We start from the raw sequence: 21,122 nt of genomic DNA on the forward strand, positions 1-21,122 counted from the left end.
GCTCTGTTAAATTAACAAAGCAGTGCAAATTTATTTATTTTTAGGGTTTATTTCAGTAGTAGAAACAATTTTTATACCCTTAAAGGTACGTGATAACTTTTAAAGGCAAACAAAAAAAGGCAAAATCCTGAAAGTCTGAAGGATGTATTCCTATTACAGTTATTGTGAGGGTGTAGCAGGGAGACTCCAGGGAACAGCAAGAAAGTTTACTTGGCTGAGAGACTAGTTTATCAGGAATCTGAGTGAGTGGGGATGGTAGAATAAAAGAAGTCTAGTTAATGCAGTCTATGATCAGGAATTCCAGCTTGGCTCTATTACAAATTTCTGAAAAGAGGAAGGACCTGGTCAGAGGTGCGTTGAGCTGTCTAGTTCAGGTTGCTGGCTTGTCACACTGTCAAGTGGAAAGGAAACTAGGGTGTGAAACAGGAGAGGTCATATATAACTATATGGATGGAAAGTCATGAGAAGGGCAGAGAAAGTGAAGAGAAGGTGAAGAAGAGGAAGGTTTGGATAAGGAAGGATAGGAGACCAAGGTTTTTAGCCTGGAAACATGGGTGGATTGTGCTGCCCAAGTTGGTCTTGGGAAGACCGGGTCAGGGGGATGTTTTGGTTGAAATTCTGAAAATTGCTTTATTTCTATTGTTGGTTATTTATTGCAAGGTAAGGGGATACCAGATGTACCAGTTAATAATGCGGATCTTTTTCAATAGATAGAGTTACACATATGTTGATATATATGCGATTTGATATGTATGCTATTTTGTTGTATTGACAGCAAGCTTTAAAACTTCATATGTCAAATTTTCTGAAGGGTTAACATCATAGATATTTTTATACTTAAAAATGTCGAATTTTGTGCCAAAAAAAAGAGCATTTGCAGGAAGTTTTAATTCATGACTTTATTTTGAAGAAAAGTGCTGCTGAATACTTCGGGAAGCTTATAGTGAACATGCTCCATCTCAAGATATTTGTGAACGCTGGTTTAAATGCTTTAAAAGTGATGATTTAGATGTGAAAGACAAAGAACGTCCAGGTCAACCAAAAAAGTTTGAAGACCAACAATTACAAGCATTATTGGATGAAGATGAGTGTCAAACTCAAAAACAACTTGCAGAAAGATTAAACGTTGCTCAGCAAACAATTTTCAATTGTTTACAGGCAATGGGAAAGATTTTAAAGGAAAGAAAATGGGTGCCACATCAACTGAACGAAAGACAAATGGAAAACCGGAAAGTCATCAGTAAAATGTTGCTTCAACGGCACGAAAGGAAGTCTTTTTTGCATCGACTTGTGACTGGCGATGAAAAGTGGATTTATTTTGAGAATCCCAAATGCACAAAATCATGGATTGATCCAGGTCAACCATCAATATCGACTACAAGGCCAAATCGCTTCAGAAAGAAGACAATGCTCTGTGTTTGGTGGGGTCAGGAAGGTGTGGTGTATTATGAGCTTCTAAAACCAGGTGAAACCGTTAATACTGATCACTACCGACAACAAATAATCTATTTGAACCACGCTTTGATGGTGAAATGACCAGAATGTGCCAGAAGACATGGCAAAGTAATTTTGCTTCATGATGATGCACCATCACACACTTCAAAACCAGTTAGAGACACGTTAAAAGATCTTGCCTGGGAAGTTTTAACCCACTCGCTGTATTCACCAGACCTTGCTCTTTCAGATTACCACTTGTTCCAATCGATGGCACATGCACTTTCTGAGCAGCACTTCAAAACGTAGGAAGAAGTGGAAAATTGGGTCTCTGAATGGTTTGCCTCAAAACAAGAAAAGTTCTATTGGGACGGTATCCACAAATTACCTGAAAGATGGGAGAAATGTGTCATTACTTTAAATAAAGCACTTTTGATGTTTTTCTTGAAATTATCGTGTTTTCTTTGATTACAAAATCCACATTATTAACCGGTATACCTGGTAACTTACATGCTCATTTGTAATGGGAAAGAACATTATGATTCTCTCTAGGATTCATCAATCCACATGACCTACACATTTACCTCTGGGTACCATCTCTCTCCACTGATGGGGCTTTATGCCCTATTCCTATTCCTGCCTCCACTCTACCTATTACTACCAATTCTGGCTTGTTTTGGCAAGATTTTGAGGCCAGTTGATTCTCACCCTTCCTTTCATTTTTTGTAATTCTTGGTTATTGCCTAAAACAGAAACCCCTTACTAGGTATTATAGCCTTTCTGTTGTTTCTTCCTACATGTTCAGCTCTGTCCTTTATCCTTTGAAAACCATGTTCCATTGTGTTCACTCTCTTATATCTTCAATCCCATCATCTTCCAAACATAACCTCCCACCCCATGCCCATACACTACTTTTGAGAAGGCTTAGCCATTCATCCAGAGGTATTTGAATGTCTGCCATGTCCCAGGCACTGTCTCAGGTGTTAGAGAGGCAGCAATGCCAAAAACAGAAAAAGATCCCTACCCTGAGGAGCTAATATTTCTAGTGTAATTGGGGAGTAGGGGGTTCAGATAATACAAAAATACAGAATATGGCTGAAATTCTCACACACACACACACACACACACACACACACACACACACGTGTGTGTGTGTGTGTGTGTGTGTGTGTGTATGACAAGTGCTGTAGAGAAAAATAAAGTAATGAAGATAGGCAAGTTCATGTTAGTGGGGGTGGTGAAGGTGACATTTTATCAGACATCTGAAGGAAGTGAATCAGTTGCTGTGGCAGGTATCTGCAAGAAGAGAATTCAGGTTGTGGGAACAGTGGTTTCAAATGCTTTGGGGCAAGAGCATTTTTGGTGTGTTCAGGGATGGGCAAGGAGCCCAGTGTGGCTGAAGCTAAGTAAGAGAAGTGAGGAGGAGGTAAGGTCAGAAAGGGAGGGCCCAGATCATGTAGAGCCTCAAAGCCTATTATAGAAACTGACTATTAAGTGAGTGAAATGGGAAGACATTGATTGACACATATTAAGCAGAGAAGTAACATGACTTGGGTGTTTTTGTTTGTTTGTTTTTGTTTTTTAATGTGAAGAATCCATTGAAGAGGGACGAGGGTGAAATCAGGGAGACCAGTTGAGAGACTACTGCAGTGATTCAGATAAGAGAGGACAGTGACTTGGACTACCATTAGAATGGAGAGTGGTTGGATTCTGGAAAATATCAAGATTTGTGGTGGGTTTGGTGTAATCCACACATGGGCCCTGGCCTCACTCCCCCTTATTAACTCACCGATGTCCTGCCCTCCTTCTCTCCTGAGGGTGAGGTGCCACCTTGCCCCAGTGGAAGAAGAGTCCCACTTGGGAGGCCTCTGTCTCCCTCCCCTCCTTTTCTCCTCCAGACTTCTCTTGGTTGGTCCTCCTGTTTCTCTCTATTGCATTGTCCTCTCACTACAAAAATATTAAGGTTTTACCAAAAAGTATGTAGCCTGATTTTGTACCTCTTTTCTCTTTTCTAGCCTTCACAAGCAGACCTCTTGAGTGACCTGTTCAGTGTCTTTTGTTTCTCACTTGCCTTTATATTTTGGCTTGTGCCTGATCACTCTACTTAACTTTCCAAAAGTCACAGGAGCTTCCAAGTTGATTTAAGTCAGTGGAGACCATTCAGCACTGTCACACTGGACCTCTCTGTGCATTTGACTATGTTTATCACTGGCTCCTTCTTCAGAATTTCTCCCAATTTTGTTTGTTTCTGCATGTACTAAGTCTCATGTCCTTTTGACTCTTCCTTTTTCATCTTCTTTGTGAGATTCCCGACCTCAGCCTACCCCTTAATCATAGTATTGTTCAAGGGTTTGTCTTTAGACCACAATTTTTTTCACTCATCTATTACTATGGTTTTAATCACCATCTAGAGGTGAAAGCTTCCAAACTCTGTATCTTTAGATACTTTGACCTTCTTCCCAAGTGCCATCTTCACCTGAACATCCCACAGGCTTGTCGCACTGAAAGTTGTGAACCCTCAGCCCCTTAAACCTGTCCCGCTTTCTTTGTTCCTTATTTCACCTGGTGACACCACCATGCTCATAGTTACCAAAACCAATCTGGACATTTTAGTTATGCTATCCCATCCCTTTATCCTGTCTAGTGAATCATCAAGCCCTTCCCATATTGCCTCATAAATATTTCTTAACTTTGCGCTCACTAACATTGCACATCCCAAACTACCTCTACGCGTGTTGAGGCCTTTAAACAATTCTCACTGGGATGATAGCAGTTAAAGCCTAGTTGGTCTCCCTTCCTGCAGGCTCACTGCTCACATTCATTCTTTATTTATTTATTTTCAGAGAGGAAGGCAGAGGGAGGCAGAGATAGAAACATCAATGATGAGAGAGAATCATTGATTGGCTGCCTCTTGCACACCCCCTACTGGTGATTGAGCTAGCAACCTAGGCATGTGCCCTTCACCGGAATGGAACCCGGGACCCTTCAGTCCAAAGGCCGACACTCTATCCACTGAGCCAAACCAGCTAGGACCTCACATTCATTCTTCATACAGCGAGGTCACAACACTGTTTTAAACCTTCTCTAGGGCAAGCATGTCAAACTCGGGGCCCGCGGGCCGCATGCCTCATTTATTTGGCTCGTGTTAGCCTTTGAGTCTGACATGCTTGCTCTAGGGGCTCCCTCTGCTTATAGGCTAGGCCTTGCAGACTCTGCCCAGAGCAGGTGCTTTGGAGTAAGCTTGGGGGGGGGGAGAGGGGTCAGAGTGGTAGAACTCTGGCAGAACTGTCTGGTTGAACTCTTTTACATAAATATATTTCTATGTAATATTTCACCTTTTGAAAGCTTCTCATTGCCTGTGTAATATCTTTAAATGTCTTTTCTCACTATTCCTCATTTGCACTCCTTCCTCAGTGCATTTGCCCATCCTGTTATCCCAAAGTGCTCAATTTCTACCAATCACTAAGAAGTAGCACAGATCTCACATCTTTCAGGAAGTCTATCATTCACATCTTTAAGGATTTAGTCACTGGTATTTATTGGACATCTCTCAGGCAGCCAACAACATCCTACAGGTGGACGATGAGGACATACCTGAGGGCATTAGGGCAGTGCTCCTTAGGACATCTGTGGTGGTGGACCAGTGGGGTTTTTGTTAGTTTGTTTTTGTTCTGTCATGCACAACAAGTGGTCCTGGTGCACATGAATAAAATGCAGCTTGCGCCACATGTGACTCACCACACCAATTCAGCAACACCCAAACTGGTCTATACCTTGTTTAACGAGTATCACATACTTGGATGTCACAGCAATGTCAAACTGCCATAAACATTTCTAAAGTACTTACATTTCATTTCTGGACTTGCCTTGTGCCAGACTGGTAATAAACCACTAGCATCAGTCCACAGGCCACCTTTGGACAACACCACACTAGAGCGTTTACTGTAGAGGCTACGGTAGGAGAGGGGACAATTTACATCAGGGACCCAGAAGAGACGAGATACTTCTCCTGAATGGTTGATCTCTAAGGGGAGAAGGAACCCTACTAGAGGAAGGCACAATCTTTAAAAATGAGATCAAGTTACAAGTCAGATGAACAAGACGTTTTAGCTTTGAGGAGAAATTGAAACAGAAGGAAAAGGCAGATGGAACAGCCTGGAACAGGTAAGACTAAGTAAGATAGAGAAAGGGGGCTGCTGTAAGGTGAGAGATGAGGCTGGAGCATCAGGTGGGAAACACTTAGCAAGAATCAACTATGTGGCAGATCCTTCCTGGGCACTGGGATTAGAAGCCAAGCAGAGATAGCTTTTGCCCTTATTGGAGCTTAGAAAGGTTGCTAAGGGTAGCCAAGGAGTTAGACTTTTGCTGTAGGCAGTCTTCAAAGGATTTTGAGCAAGAGTATGACATGATCAATTTAATCCTTGGAAAGATGTCTCTGGTAGACTATGGAAAATGATGACTATTGGAAAGTTAATTGATAGGTCATTACAGTAATCCAGGTAAGAGATGATTAGAGTCAAGAAGTAAAAAAAAAAAAAAAAAAAAGAAAAGAAAAGAATAGAGTCAAGAAGTAGGAGCTAGAGGTTTGGGGAAGAAGAAGTAAGATTGAGGGAAAGAGAACAGAATTTTTTAGGAGAAATATTATTAGGGTGATATAAGTCATAGGTCTTGAGAGGTCAATAGTGTTTAGAATGGCTTGTAATTTCTGCTTTTGATAAGGTTGGTGGTCCAATTCATTGGTAGATGGGGGAGGGATTAGAGATTTGTTAAGTAAAGCATCTAAGGATGCCATACCAGTTAGGCAATCCTCTTTGTATTCCCGTAGTGCAAGCATGTCAAACTCGTGGCCCACGGGCCGCATGCCTCATTTATTTGGCCTGTGTTAGCCTTTGAGTTTGACATGCTTGCTGTAGTATGTTGTGTTAACCTCTGTCATAGAATTGTTCAGCGGGTTTCTGTGCTTTTTGAGAACATGTACCCACTTGTCTACCCTAAATATTTGGCACAGGGTCCAACATGTGGCACAATGGTTCTTAGACTGAATAAAAGGTTGTATATTAGATTTTTGTTGCTGCCATAACAAATCATCACACAGTCAATGAATTAAAACAATACAGATTAATTATCTCACAGATCTGTAGGTCAGAAACACAGGTGGTCAAGAGCGATGACTCTGCTCTGTGTTTCTTGTGGTGCTGGCTGTCTGGATTCTTATCAGAAGGCTCTAGAAAGAATCTGTTGCCAAGTTCATTCAGGTTGTTGCAAAATCCAGTTCCTTGTGGTTGCAGGACTTAAATCTCTGTGTTCTTGCCGGATGTCAGACAGAGGCTTCCTTTAGCTACTGGGGGGCTTCTCTCTAGTCCTTAAACCCATTTCAGAGCCAGCAACAGTGCATTGAATCCTTGTGTTTCAAATCTCTCTGCCTTCTTCTTCTGCCACATCTCTTCTTCTTCCAACCAGACAGTTCTCTGCTTATAAGGGCTCATGTGATTACACAGGGCCTACCTGGATAATATAGGATGATTTCCCTATTTTAATGCCTGTAACCTCAATTACATCTGTAGAGTCTCTTTTGCCATATAACATGGTCACAGATTCCAGGGATTAAGGTATGGGCATTTTTGAATTGGGGGGGGGGCATTATTTTGCCACATATAATAGTAATTATCCACCAACTCATGTAGGGATTATGATCATGGTTCTTAAACACACATTCCAGCACCTCCCATTGGCACAGGGAACCACAGGGGACTGAGGCTTGCCCAGTGTCAGAAGGAAATGGAAACAGAAGTAGATCAAGCCCTTCTATTTACACTTTCTTTTAACCATCTATCCATTTGTCCATCCCATCCATCCCATCCATTTAGTCATTCAATTAGTTATTCATTCACTCAAACATTTGAGTATCTGCTTTGTTTTAAAAGTCTATGCTAGTTTGGGAAAAGAGGCAGAGAGTGAGCTACAAAGGTAAATAATACCTGATTTCTTATAGCTCATCTTCTGTATATTGAGGTCTAGATAAAATTTTCTTAAATCCATGCCATCTTCTGATGGGTTTGGCTTGTGTTGATGCTGTTTTCTTCCCTGCTTAGTGAGTAATCTGTTCTCAGTATCCTGTAGTTTCAAAGCCTGTACCAAGGACTCAGTAAATGTGTGTAATTACGATCATTACTACGTGGTTCACTGCCTTCTATGTGTGGTCATAAAATTTAGGAAACATTAACATTTTAAATTGTTGTTATAATTTTTAACCATTTCTTAATCTTTCCAGAGACATTCTGTGTATATACAAGTGAGTTTGTCTTCTACCTGGCATTAATGATATATTTTAGTGATTATTCAATAGCAGTATAGGTAAAGCTACTCTATTTTGTTTATAGCTACACAGTATTCCCTCACATTCGTGAACATTTGGAAAGTTTTTATTTCTTTTGCTATTAAAACATTGTTATAAAAAATCTTGTACATGCATCTTTCACACAAGTGTTAAATAGACACATAGAACATTTTCGTTGCAACAGATATTGCCAAATCACTCCCACAGAGGTTGTACCATTTCACATTCCTACCAGCAATGCATGAGAGTGCGTGTTTCTCTACACCTTGGCCAATGACGTATGTTCTTAAACTTATGGTCTTTGCCAATCTGATAAGTAAAAATGATATTTCTTTCTAATTTAAATTTGTATTATCACATTGCTGAGTAAGGTCAGGTATCTTTGTATATACTTTAGATTTATTTCTGTTTCCTTTTCTATAACCTATTCATGTCTTTTATCCATTTCTCTGTTGGGTTGTTGGCTTTTTTCTTGCTAATTTGTTGGCAGTCTGCATACTAAGGAAATTAGCCCTTTGGGATATGAGAGGCATATAATTTTCATTCTGTTTGATTTGTCTTTTGACTTTGTATACTGAAGCTTTTGACATGCACAGATATTTAATTTTAGGTTGGCATATGTAATTAATCTTTAAATCTGTGACTTCTGTACTTTGTGTCATGGTTGGAAAGGCCTTCCTCATTTTAGAATTATAAAATAATTATCTCAGATTTCACCAAATATTTTTTAAGTTTTTATTTTGAAATAATTATAGAATCACGGGAAGTTGCAAAGTTAGTACAGAGACATAATGTGTACCTTTTAGTTTCATTTTTATAGTTCCATTTTTTTACATTTAAATTTTTGGTGCATTTGAAATTTATTTTGATTAAGTGAGATATGGATTCCAATTTCTTTTTTACCAATCTGTTACCCATTTGTCCAGATATTACTTATTGAGTAATCTATATTTTCACCAGTAATTAAAAATGCAGATGTATTATGCACTAAATTTCTGCATATAGTGGTTAATTTTTAAAAAAATATTTAATGTATCACAACCTGAAGAAAATCTGAACTGTTAGTGTATATATTTTTAAGAGCTACATGTTGATATGATCTTGCTGGCCTTGGTGTAATTTGGCCCATTTGTTTAGAACTGACTTTGTGGTGTTGTAGGTTGTGCTGGGCTGGGGTGCAAGTGAATAACATTCATTCCTTGGCCTCCAAGAGTTCATCTTTGCTTCTCGATTCCAATCTATTAAGGTAAAGCCTTTAGACTATGTACTGCTTAAGATTAACCATGCAGTTAATCCTCACCAAACATTTCTGAGGGACATGCAGTGCTGAAAATCCTGGTACGTACTTCACCAACTATGTTTTTGAGACTGCCAGGGGACCTCTGTCTTGCAATTGGCATTCATTTTTGCATCACCATCCTTAATTTCAACAGAACTGTCACAACCTACTAAAATTTATTCACCATGTAAATTTTACATTGTTTCTTTTCATAAGAAGGGTGGAACCTAATTGTTACCAGTTGGTTGGCTGTCTTTCATTCCAGGTCCATAGCTCTTCATGCAAAGACCTTCAATTCTATAGTAACCTCAATCTGTGAAGGTGGGTGGTTAACACTGTAGATTTCATACCTCAATTTGGAGATGTATCCCATTGGAGGACTTGAACATTCTATTTCTGAGTCTACCTTTACTCCTTTCTGAGACTTTTCTATGTGGTAGACTGGGGAGATTAGCAATAATGTGAACCACAAGCCATTTTAGGTTTAAAAATCAGCAATCAAGAAGAACTGGAATAAATTATATTAATTTTCTCTTATAAGGCATTCCCAGGTTATATTCTGCAGGGTACTATATCTTTTTCATCAGCCTAGCTCCTTTGGATGGCCTGCTCTGGTACCACTTCTTCCAGGAAAACTTTATTGATCTCTGCCTGTGACTCTGGTGCACTGGCTCTGGGCCCCCCTGAAGGTGCAAAGTCAGCCACTGACTATGCCTGGCCTGTGGCTACTCATCAGGAGCTACAGAGTGATCTGCAGATGGCTGCTACTTGTGTTGGGCTTGGAAGTGCCCAGGAGAGGCCAAGCTGTGAAGCAAGGCAGGCTGTTGCTAGTGCCAGGTCTGGGGCCCCTTATTAAGAGATATGGGGCATGCTAATGCCAGCTGCTGCTTGTTTGAGAGATTTTAGGAAAGTCTGAAACCTGAGCCAGGACAGGCAATTTGTATGGAAAAGCCACTGCTAACAGCTTGGGTGGAGCTGCTAATTGGGTGGGGCAGGGTCTCAGGGAATCACCAGGGTGGAGCAAACAGTGTGAAAAACGTTGATGGAGATTCAGATATGGTGTCTGCCAAGCAGCTCTGTGATGGGGGAGGTCTCAACATAGGAACAATGGTCCTTTTTTTCTTGGAGAAAGCTGCCCCTGAGTTCTTTCTCCAATACCAGACAACTCAGTTCCTCCTCGTATGTCCTTGAATCCCCCCCAAACCACTGCCCCAGTGTTGAATTTCAGAGGGAGCAAGTTCAAGTAAATTCATGTGCTGGCCCTTTAAGAGGAATTGCCTGGGTCTCCAGCAGCCTCCTTGTCACTCAGCCACAATCCCCACTAATTTTTATAGCCCGAAGTTATAGGGTCTTCTCTACATAGCACTGGAACCCTAGGCTGAGGGGTCTGGTATGGGGCTGGGACCCCTTATTCCTCATGGGAGGCCTCTGCAACCTAGATATCCCTCTCAATTAAAAAAAAAAAAAAACAACAACACACCACACTTGGGTGTTGAACCAGTACATTCTACTCCTCCACCCCTCCTATCATCCTGAATGTGCTTTCTTCTCTAGTTGTAGGACTTCCATTCAGCCAGATTTCAGGTGGTTCTGAATGATGGTTGTTCTGTATTTCAGTTGTATTTTGATGTGGTTGTGCGAGATGGAAAATACCTTGTTTACTTACACTACCATCTTGGTTCTCTTAGCATACTGTTTTCAAGGTTCATCCATATTGTAGCATGAATCAGTACTTCATTATTGTTTTTGCTCAATAGTATGTTATTGTATGCATATACCACATTATATTTATTGGTTCATTAATTGATGGACATTTGGGGCTTTTCTACTTTTTGGCTACTATAAATAATCAGCTATGGACATTTATGTGCAAGTTTTTGTGTAGACACATGTTTTCAGTTCTCTTGTGTATATACCTAGAAGTAGAATGGCTGGGTCATATGGTAACTCTATGTTTAATATTTTAAGGAACTGTCAAACTGTTTTCTTGCACCATTTTACAATCCCAAGGGCAATGTATGTGTGTTCCAACTTCCCCACATTTTTGCCAACACTAGTTATTGTCTGCCTTTTTATTATGGCCATCCTAGTAGGTGTGAAGGGGTTGATCCACTTTTGAATCCTCAGCATAGCCTCTGCTATGGTATTAATACATGTTGGTTAATAAACTACGCCTGTCCTGCCATCTTCCTCCTCTTAACACCCTTCATATTGGAAAACCTCTATGCTGTAGTGGGTAAACATAGACGAGAGTCCTGTTGAATTTTGAATACTTGCTCTGCAACATAATAACTGTGTGATCAGAAGCAAGTTAATTAACTTATCTGAGATTTAGTTTCCTTATCTGTGACATAAAGATAATGACCTCTCTCTCTCGGTAATTCTTTTTCTTTTATTTTTTACTAGAAGCCCTGAGCACGAATCCAGGTGCCAGTAGCTCTCTGTGGGGCCTGGCCTTTCTGTGCCCGCTGCCCAGAGGCTCTCCGGGGCCCAGAGGCCCATCTGCGGCTGGGCGCAGAATGCTTGTCTCATCACTGGGGTGATGAAGCAAGCATTCCACCAGGCTGCTCATGCTGCCCGTTCTCAGCAGCCACCCCCCCGGGACTGGGGGACTCCGGCAGGGCTGAGAGGACTGGACGCCACCATCTTGTGGCTATGGGCGCCACCATCTTTGTGATGGAGTGACAGTTAATTTGCATATTACCCTTTTATTAGATAGGATTGAATTTACTGGGGTGACAAAGTTATACAGTTTTCAGGTGTACACTTCTATAATACTTCATCGGTATATTGTATTGTGTGTTCACCACCCCAAGTCAAGTCTCCTTCCATCACTTTACCTCTCTACCTTCCCCCACCCACCTTTCCCTTTGGAAATCACCATACTGTTTTCTGAATCTACGATTTAGCAATCTCCTCCCTTCTGACAGCTGTCAGTCTGTTCTCTATGAGTCTGTTCCCATTTTGTTTATTAGTTTATTTTATTCATTAGATTCCACATGTTAGTGAAATTATATGGTATTTGTCTTTCTCTGACTGGCTTATTTCACTTAGCATAATGTTCTCCACATCTATCCAAGTGTCCATCAGTAGATGAGTGGATAAAGAGAATGATATCTCTTTCATGGGGTTGCTATGAGGATTAAATAGATAATGTGAATGAAATAACTAGCGCAGTACCTGCCCCAGAGCCCTTGATAAGTGGGTGCTGTTGTTATTCTCTTGGATAACTTGGGTAGCTACTCCCTGGCCTCAGGAAATAGGCAACATTTGATTTCAGATGTACTTAGTTGCGCTGCCCATAGTATGCTGAGTCAGCTTTCTTTCCTTCTTCAAGCAAACTGCCTGTAAATTTCCTCAGAGGATCTTAGTTTTTGAGCAATACCCATGACGACTGCTGAGGCCTTATCAAAAAACTAATTGTCCATCTGTGGTTCTGCCTTTTCCTTATATATTTCTACTTTAGCTTTAAGTGACCTATTTCACAGATTTGCTTGTTCCTATTAATTCATTATTAAAATGGTATTCTTTTCAGAACAATTTTAAAAACTTTAATCAAGACAGCTTTATTTATTTATTCTATTTAACTTTATTGTTAAAAGTATTACAGATGTCCCCCTTTTTTCCATTGACCCCCTCCAGGTCTTCACCACATTATTGTCTGAGTCCATGGGTTATGCATCCATACATATAAATTCTTTGGTTAATCTCTTCCACGCCCCTCCCTTCCCCATTCCCTCTGAGATTCTTCAGTCTGTTCCCTGCTTCAGATTTTGTTCATCAGTTATTTTGTTCATTAGATTACTAATTGCAAAAATTCCTAATAATAAAATTTCCAGGTTGGCCCAGGTTGATTTGGGTGACTGAGAAAAGCTTTTCTGACCTTTGTCAGAAAAGTTACTCAGTAGAGCTTGTTGTGCCTTGCTTTTGAACCTCTTGGTTAATTTATGAAAGCAGAGGAACTGCTTTCATCTTAGGGCACAGTTCCCAGGCAGGAAGTATTGTTCTTCCGCATCTCATACATGGTGGTCACAAGAGAGACCTTGGGATTTTGTTTTATTTGCTTGTGCTTCATTATGATTTCATGATTGTTTCAGCATTTTTACCTGAGAGCTAAGTCTTTAAGACAAATAAATGTGATACACTGCTCTTAGGGAATCTTCATTATTCAGCCCCATCTACTTGTCCAGTTTTAGCTGCTGCTTCTTCTCTTTACAAATCCTTGCAACTAGACTAATGGTCTTGTTATAGACACCCACTGAAGTTTCTACGTCCTCATTTCTATTAGTAGAAACAATGTAATGGGAGCAAGAGTTGATGACTTTGAGGGTTACGAGGGAGAGAAGGGGACAGGTGGGAAATAGCTTACTGGGAAAATTAAAAGATTTTAACATTAGAGAGTAGTAGGGAGAGGTGGGAAGTGAACTTGAATGGGGAGAATAAAGTCAGATAATGGAGCTGAGAACTTGGGGCTTGATGTGGTTTATGATAGGGAATCGTTGTAGATTCTCCAGAAGGGGAAAAGATGATGAAAGTGGCATTTTAGGATTCCCCTCCCCTAATAATAACATTTATCCTAAGCATGAATTTAAAGGAAATAAGAGTGGAGGTAGGAGTTGTCCAGGCCCAGTTGCAGTAATACAGGGAGAAGTGGGGTTCTTTTGGTTGTTAGCAGTGAGAATGGTAGAGAAAGGTCTAAGGAAAGAAACAGCTTACAAGTTAGAGGTGAAAGAGCAGAGCCAAAGCGGATTCCATTGTTTCAGGTCAGAAGAAAAGTCAAGCCATTAACATCAGTGGAGCTGTTGGATAAAGAAGCCAGTTGGTGGCAGGTGGAACTTGGGCAAAATTAGTTCCTTTAGGGATTAGTTAGGTGTCCTGCGACAATGCAATATCCAAGTTATAATGTTTATTGGCAGTTGGAAATAGTGGCCTCTGGCGTGGGTGAAAGGTTGGGGTTCAGAATGCAGATTTGTTGGTCATTCACACACAGTATTAGGAGGAAATAGATTAAGAAAAAAAGTGCCAAGGGTTGAGGAGAGAAACCCCCTGTACAGGAGTATGAAAAAAAGCACCAACAGTACAAAATGATTAAGGACTGAACAATGGAATGGCATGAAGCCAGTTAGAAGGGTGGTATGTTCTGAAAGTCAAAGTCAGGGCTTCAGGAAGGAAGAAGAGGTCAGCAAAATGGGACTTCAGGGAAACAGGGTAGATAAGAACTCAGGAAACAATCTTTGGGTTTTAGCGAGAGGGAGGCTCCCAACCTTTGTGTATAGCTCCTCTGAGAGACGGCACCTGTAACCACGTGCAGTGGTTATCTGAAGACAGTCACAGTATGTTGGATCTACTCAAGAACAATCCCTCTCCCTTATTTCATTATCAGATGCCTATTATTTTTTCCAATGAGGTTTAGCAGCTTGTCTGCTCCAGCCGGCGAAGGGCTTTACACTATTGCTATTGATCCACCATCGCAGGTCACAACTGGTTCAACTTTTTTTTATCACAACACATGCTTTATGATGAAAATGAAATATATATCAAACAATACGTTTTTAAAAAATATATATTTTATTGATTTTTACAGGGAGGAAAGGAGAGGGATAGAGAGTTAGAAACATCGATAAGAGGAAACATCGATCAGCTGCCTCCTGCACACCCCCTACTGGGGATGTGCCCGCAACCAAGGTACATGCCCTTGACTGGAATTGAACCTGGGACTCTTCAGTCCGCAGGCCGACGCTCTGTCCACTGAGCCAAACCAGTTAGGGCTCAAACAATGTTTTGTTCTCTATTGTCAGACTAATCGGCAAGGATCCCTTTGTTACTTTGTGCTCTTCTGCTTTCCCTCAAGATAAGTTTTTATTGTTTTTATCTCTCATTTTTGCTTTTTTCTAGGACTTGTCATGGATTAAGATTGAGATTAGGTGAAGAGAGAAGCATTCTCAGTAGAGAATACAGAAGGAGAGCTGGGGTCATAAAAAGGGTAGGATGACAGTGGCCGCTTGTGGATGGGGGTTCACAGAGTGAAAGAGAAGACATCGCATTGTTGCTATCCTTAAAGCCATTGGCTAGCCTTCTAAGAACTCCACGAATGATGTTTGAGTGAGAAGTATAAGATCAACATACTTAATAGAAACATGGTTCAAGGTTATATTCCTAAATTCTGTCTAAAGGAATCACAAACTCCATAGCTCAGACAACAGATTGGAAGAAATTCAATACATATTGCATCTGTCTAAGGGAAAAAAAGTAAAAGGAGAGGTGAAATCCTTTGTAGTTTAAATGGTGTGATTTATGGTAGGGGTGCATTTTTATATAATCAGTGGTCATCTGAGATATTAAACTCTATCAAAAAGAAGTTCCAGATGACAAAAAGGTAGTGCAATAGCTGTGTGGATATCAGACACTTTGGAATTTGTAGGTGATAAATATCTCTGTAGAAAGCTATTTTGAAAAGATGTTCTATGGCCTTAATTACTCTGAAGATTTTATAACTTATTTATGCCAAAATTTTTCAGATATTTTATTTCACTTAAAAAATTCTCTCTCTCTCTCTCTCTCTCTCTCTATATATATATATATATATATATATATATATATATATATATACACACACACACATATATGTATATATATATATATATATATATGACTTACGTTTGGTCAAATTAATACAATAATAGAAATGTTAAGAAAACATTTTTATGTGCAGTTTGACTAATTACGATTTTATTGTACTTTGCAATACTGTATCTATTTACTGTCCAAAAGGAAAACACATCAAATTTCAAAATTTCCACGGACTTTTTATATTAGAGATAACAACAAGTGTGCTTCTGGTTAATTCCACCTGTAGCAGTACTGAATTTTGGTACTTTTTGTACTGGGGCAAGTAAACCTCAAAGTTGAAGCTAGACTGAAAAGTAAAGCTTATATGAAGACAGAGGTTGCCTTTGTGTAACTTATCCAGGTACCAGTTTCTCAGTTTCTGATCTATATTGTTGGTATTTCATTATTTGCCTTTCTAACAAAGTTTAAACTAGCAAATTAGTTCTGCTAGTTACCAGGAACCAAGTTAACGGAACTAAAAAACACTTAAGCCAGTAAGTTTCTCTTTACTTAGAATGTTTAATTAAAAAAAAAAGAATGTTTAATTTAGCCATACTATCTTCCATATTATCCATAATATTAAACATATACACTTTAATTAAATATATATACTCATTATATATATAGAGAAAGAATATAAATTTATATACACATATCCTAATATAAATGTATTATATCTTCCTTTAAGCCATGAAGATTTGGTTAAATGGTAATAATTCAAATTAATAAAATGCAAATAATCTTAGTCCTAGAGTTTAAAAAAAGTGCAACTGACCTTAATGAAAACACATTCTTTAAGTTTTTTAGAACCAAATCTCATTAAAGAAAATTTTTTGAGAAGATCAAGTATAACCTCTCAGTAAAAGTCAAGAGCACAAACAGAATACAGTTAAATAACAAAAAGTTGAGAAGTTGACCATGTCATGTGCGTTACTTAAAAATAAAAGTGTCTTATTTGCTTATACCTGTAACTTAAATTTAAAGCTGAGAAATTTGGGTCTTTCTGCTAGCAGTGTAGTAAAATGTGATCGTCAGCTCTGATAATTTCCTTTACTGATTGATTGTTGATACCATGACACTTACTTCTTGCCTAACCTGCCCTGGTGTTACTTCTGTATAAGATATAAATTTGCATGTGACAATCTTCCCACCCTACCTCACAAGAACTTACAGAATTTAGGTGATGCAAGAGATGTCTACAACTAAACTGCGGTATGGTGACTATCAAATATAGAATTACAAACTAGAGTGGGCACCAAAATTATTAACAACCAGTGTGGCATAGATGCCCTACCAATCAGAATAGATGCCAGCCATGAAATACTAACTTGGCTGACCCAATGCACAAGAGGGGAATGTTTGACCTACTGTGCTGTAGGAGTGCATACAATTTGTATAATTTGGTAATTGATTCAGAGGAATAATAATAAATGATAATGGACTAAGCTATCATCAGTTTTGGTCAGAACAATATTTCTACATCATGAATTCTTCATTAAATCTCTTTTTCTCTAATCTTTATTATTGAAAGTATTACATATGTCTCCCCTTCCCCCCCACCCCATTGACCTCCATTAAATCTCTTTAAGCAGAAATTTAGATAAGCAATAAACAATAGCTAAACAGTCGGCTTGGAAAAACCCTTATGTGTAAAAAGCCTGGAATAAATGAATAAACTCAACTTCCCCCTTACCCTTCAGTATGTGATTCTACTGTCAGTATTTTCACCCACAGATGTGAAATGAAGATGTGTGTTAAGTATTAATACACAATAAGGAGAGGATCCTAGGGGTGCTGCCTCAGGCTGGGCCAAGACCTGCTTCTGTAGTTCTCCTGCTCCAAAAAGTTTTTCTTCCATACTGTGAGAAATGCTTTATTTTGTTTTCTTAAGTACCTAACATATCCCTTTAAAAAATCATTTGTGTTAACATGCATTATCTTAAATAAAAACAGAAAATCATAGTTCAGTGTTTTCCCTAAGTGTGGTTGAAGAACCACCTTCCAGAATGACGCAACCTGTGGGGGAGGCCCTAGAATATGGCTTCTCAACAAGTATCTCAAGAACGTATAGTGCACATTAAAATTTAAGAATTACTATCTTATTTTAGACTAGAGGCCCAGTGCACGAAATTCGTGCACAGGTAGGGTCCCTAGGCCTGGCTGGCAATCAGGGCCAATCGGGGCCTTCCAGCTGCTGGCCAGGGCCTCCCTTCCCTGGCTGCCAGCCACCGCCTTTCTTTGTTCCACGCTGCCCCCTGGTGGTCAGCGCATGTCATAGCAAGCGATCAGTCTCCCAGTCAAACTCCCATGGGGACAATTTGCATATTAGGATTTTATATATATATATATAGATAATGATGAAATTGTTTTCTTTCCAGTATCGAGCCACATGAGTTGAAATTGAATAATTTGACTTTTTTTCTTTTTTCATTTTCATGTTTGAGGGAATAAATAAGTGTGTACTTGGAACATTTTGGGTGGAGTTAGGCCTTGGTAGATAGTTGTATTCGGGGATGTAGACCAGATAGAGATCTCTGGGTATAAAATACACCCCCATGAGGTTTGTCTTAAGGTCCTGGGAAAGGTGTTCTCTTTTCTTTTGCTGTGCTGAATGTCCCTCTATTTCTTAGAGTCAGAACTCCAGTTAAAACTGTATTTACTCACATTGTGGGCTAAGTCAGTGTTTGTGGCCTGTCTAAAACACTAAATGCCTGCTATACTTTGTTTCAATGAAATACTTTGAATTGTCAAACAACTGAAATATAATTGCACTTTAGAACCGCAGCTGCTTATAGGTTGAGTTACAGGTGTTGAAATAGGGACTTTCTCATGCCTGCCTTCCTTGCAGGTGTGGCCAGGGGATCTTCACTTGACTATGGTCTCATTATTTTCCTCCTTTCTCTGGCTTCCTGTCAAGTCAGAGTTCTTCTCTGAGGCATATGCATACACACACAATTTCAACCTCTCCTTCACCACCAATTTTTCCTGGTCCTATACATGTATTCAGGATGTTTTCATCTTTTTTAAAAGTATAATTTCCATTTTATTTTTCCCCCAGAAAACTTTTTGTCAGTCCTTAAGGACTTAGCTCCTTACATGGGCTTTGGTGGAGGTTGTGGGGCAGCACCTCCAGGTCTAAATTGGGGTGGAAGTGTTTGGTCCTTCAGGCTTCATGAGAGCCATTCCTGACCACCCTGTTGTGAGTGGCACAACTCACACAGTAGTGTAGTTTCACTTACAGCTAAGGAAGCACATAGGAGATGAAGACACTCACTTCGGAAATGTCCCTAATGGCTTCGGCCTCTGTTTCAAATGAGGAATTCCCAAGGTTCAGGCGCAGTCAGAATTCCCACGGTTGTTTTTTTGTGTGTTGTGGTTTTTTTTTTTTTTTTTGCATGGGGAAGAGGCCACGTTGCTTTAGGAGCTTTGCCACCTATGGTCGCCACTCTGCTCCAGAGCCTTCCCAGGGCCACATCACTTTTTGAGATTTTGAACATCTGTCTGTGGCCCTTCCTTATGTGGTTGCTTCTGTGGAAATTTGTGGGCAGTTTTTTGACCACTTACTTTACTTTTTTCAGTATTTGGAGGTAGATTCCACCAGGCAGCTTTATGCTGCAGCTTTCTGCTGCATCCTTATCTTTGTTCCTGGCTTCTCTTTGTGTTTCCTAAACATGGGTGTTCCCGGAGATGCTGCCCTTTGCCACATTTCCTCCTCCATTACTTATCACAGAAATGTATGCTGCTCCCATGTCATCACCTCTTGTTATTTATAGTTAATGATGACCTTAATCCTGAGCTCTAATTCTGGATGCTTCTGCAAGTTAGATGAACATTTTCCTATCAGTTTGCTAGTGATGCTGTAGCCCAGTATTACAAACCGGGTGATTTAAATAACAGGAATTTATCATCTCATAGTCCTGTAGGCTAAAAATTCAAAAGCAAGGGTTTGGCAGGATTGGGCCCTTCTGATGGCCGTGAGAGAAGGATCTGTTCCAGGCCTTTCTCCTTGGTTTTGTAGCTGGTCGTCTTCATGCTCTTACTGCGTTCTTCTTATATGCATGCCTGTCTCCAAATGTTCCCTTTTAAGAAAGGACACCAATCACATCGGGTTCGGGCCCTCTCTAATGATGCCATTTTAACTTGGTTGCCTCTGTAAAGACCCTGGCTCCAAATAAGATCACGTTCTGAGGTACTGGGGGTTAGGACTTCAACATATTAATTTTGAGGGGACAGTATTTAACCCATAACATTGGATTATTCACTCATATCACAGATATTTTATACTGCATGCCAGACACTGGTCTAGGCATTGGGAACACAAAGATAATGAGGCTCAGCTCTTCCCTCATAGGAGTGGAAAGATAAGAATGAATAAACAGGCACTTGCAATGCTATGCAATAAGTGCTAGCGTAGATGAGACAGATTGTTGTGAGAATACCTTAGTAGGACACCAATCCTGACTGATCGGATTGAATCAGGGATGGCATCTCAAAGGAAATGATACTTATGTTGGATCCTTCCCAGTAGATGCAATAGCTGCGTAATTATTCTCCCTGCTTCCAAACCGCACCCTCAGTCACCCAGCCCTAGACTCTACCACCCAGTTAATCTTTCCAAACACCACTTTGATTAAGACAGTCCCTCGTTGAGAAACCTGTAATGACACCTCACTGGCAACCGAACTAAATCCAAAAAAAATTTTCAGCCTGGCTTTTGGTTCCTTCACAGTCTGTGGAATCTACCTTTCTTGTTTTGATCTTTCTGTTGTTCCCTTCCTTAATTCTGTACATTACCAAAACGGACTAACAAACTCTCCGGAAACACACCGGGAGCTTTTCTATAACTTCTTGAAGGCAGGATTTTTGTTTTGTTTTCTGCCATTTCACTGAAACTTCCACCTAGATATTGCACCTAAAACAGTGGTTGGCACATAACAGATATTCAAGAGTATTCATTGAATAAACAAATGATGCATGCCTCTCTTCTTTCCAGGTGCACATATTTTTGCCTATTGAAACCTTTATTCTCAAGGCTCAGCTCATGTATCCTCTCCTCCATATGCCTTTCTTCCGGATCACAAGCCAGATGTGAATCTCCATTTCTAGAGGCTGTAGGAGTCTACGGGAACTGTTTGTGTGACTTTACATTCTGCTTTGCATTTTAGATATCTGTGTAGGTATTTATTTTTTCCTGCCAAATTGAAAGTTGTTTGAATTCGGGAACCATATTTTAAAAATAATATTGTGTCCCGCTCAGCACTTCCTTGCACAATAACAGATGCTAAAATTTTTTTGTTTGTTTGTTTGAAGAGAAAATGAATGACAGGAGTATTGCATTCATTTGAAGGAAAAAAGAAAAGTGGAGAAGAAGGCCTAAGGGATGGAGTGTTTGTTCTTACCCTGCCTTGTTTTACATTTTAAAATTCATTCAGCATATTTTTTATTGCCGCCTGTTTTACTTAG

The 21,122-nt window shown here is 39.8% G+C and overlaps 1 protein-coding gene across 2 annotated transcripts in view; it reads left to right on the top strand.

Moving 5' to 3' along the window:
• The window catches only part of LOC103305135 (elongation of very long chain fatty acids protein 7), a 169,336-nt gene that overhangs the window by 19,959 nt on the left and 128,255 nt on the right, over nucleotides 1-21,122 (top strand). The gene's annotated exons all lie outside the window — the stretch shown is intronic.

Source organism: Eptesicus fuscus, chromosome 4, assembly GCF_027574615.1.
Source record: "Eptesicus fuscus isolate TK198812 chromosome 4, DD_ASM_mEF_20220401, whole genome shotgun sequence".
Taxonomy (NCBI): domain Eukaryota; kingdom Metazoa; phylum Chordata; class Mammalia; order Chiroptera; family Vespertilionidae; genus Eptesicus; species Eptesicus fuscus.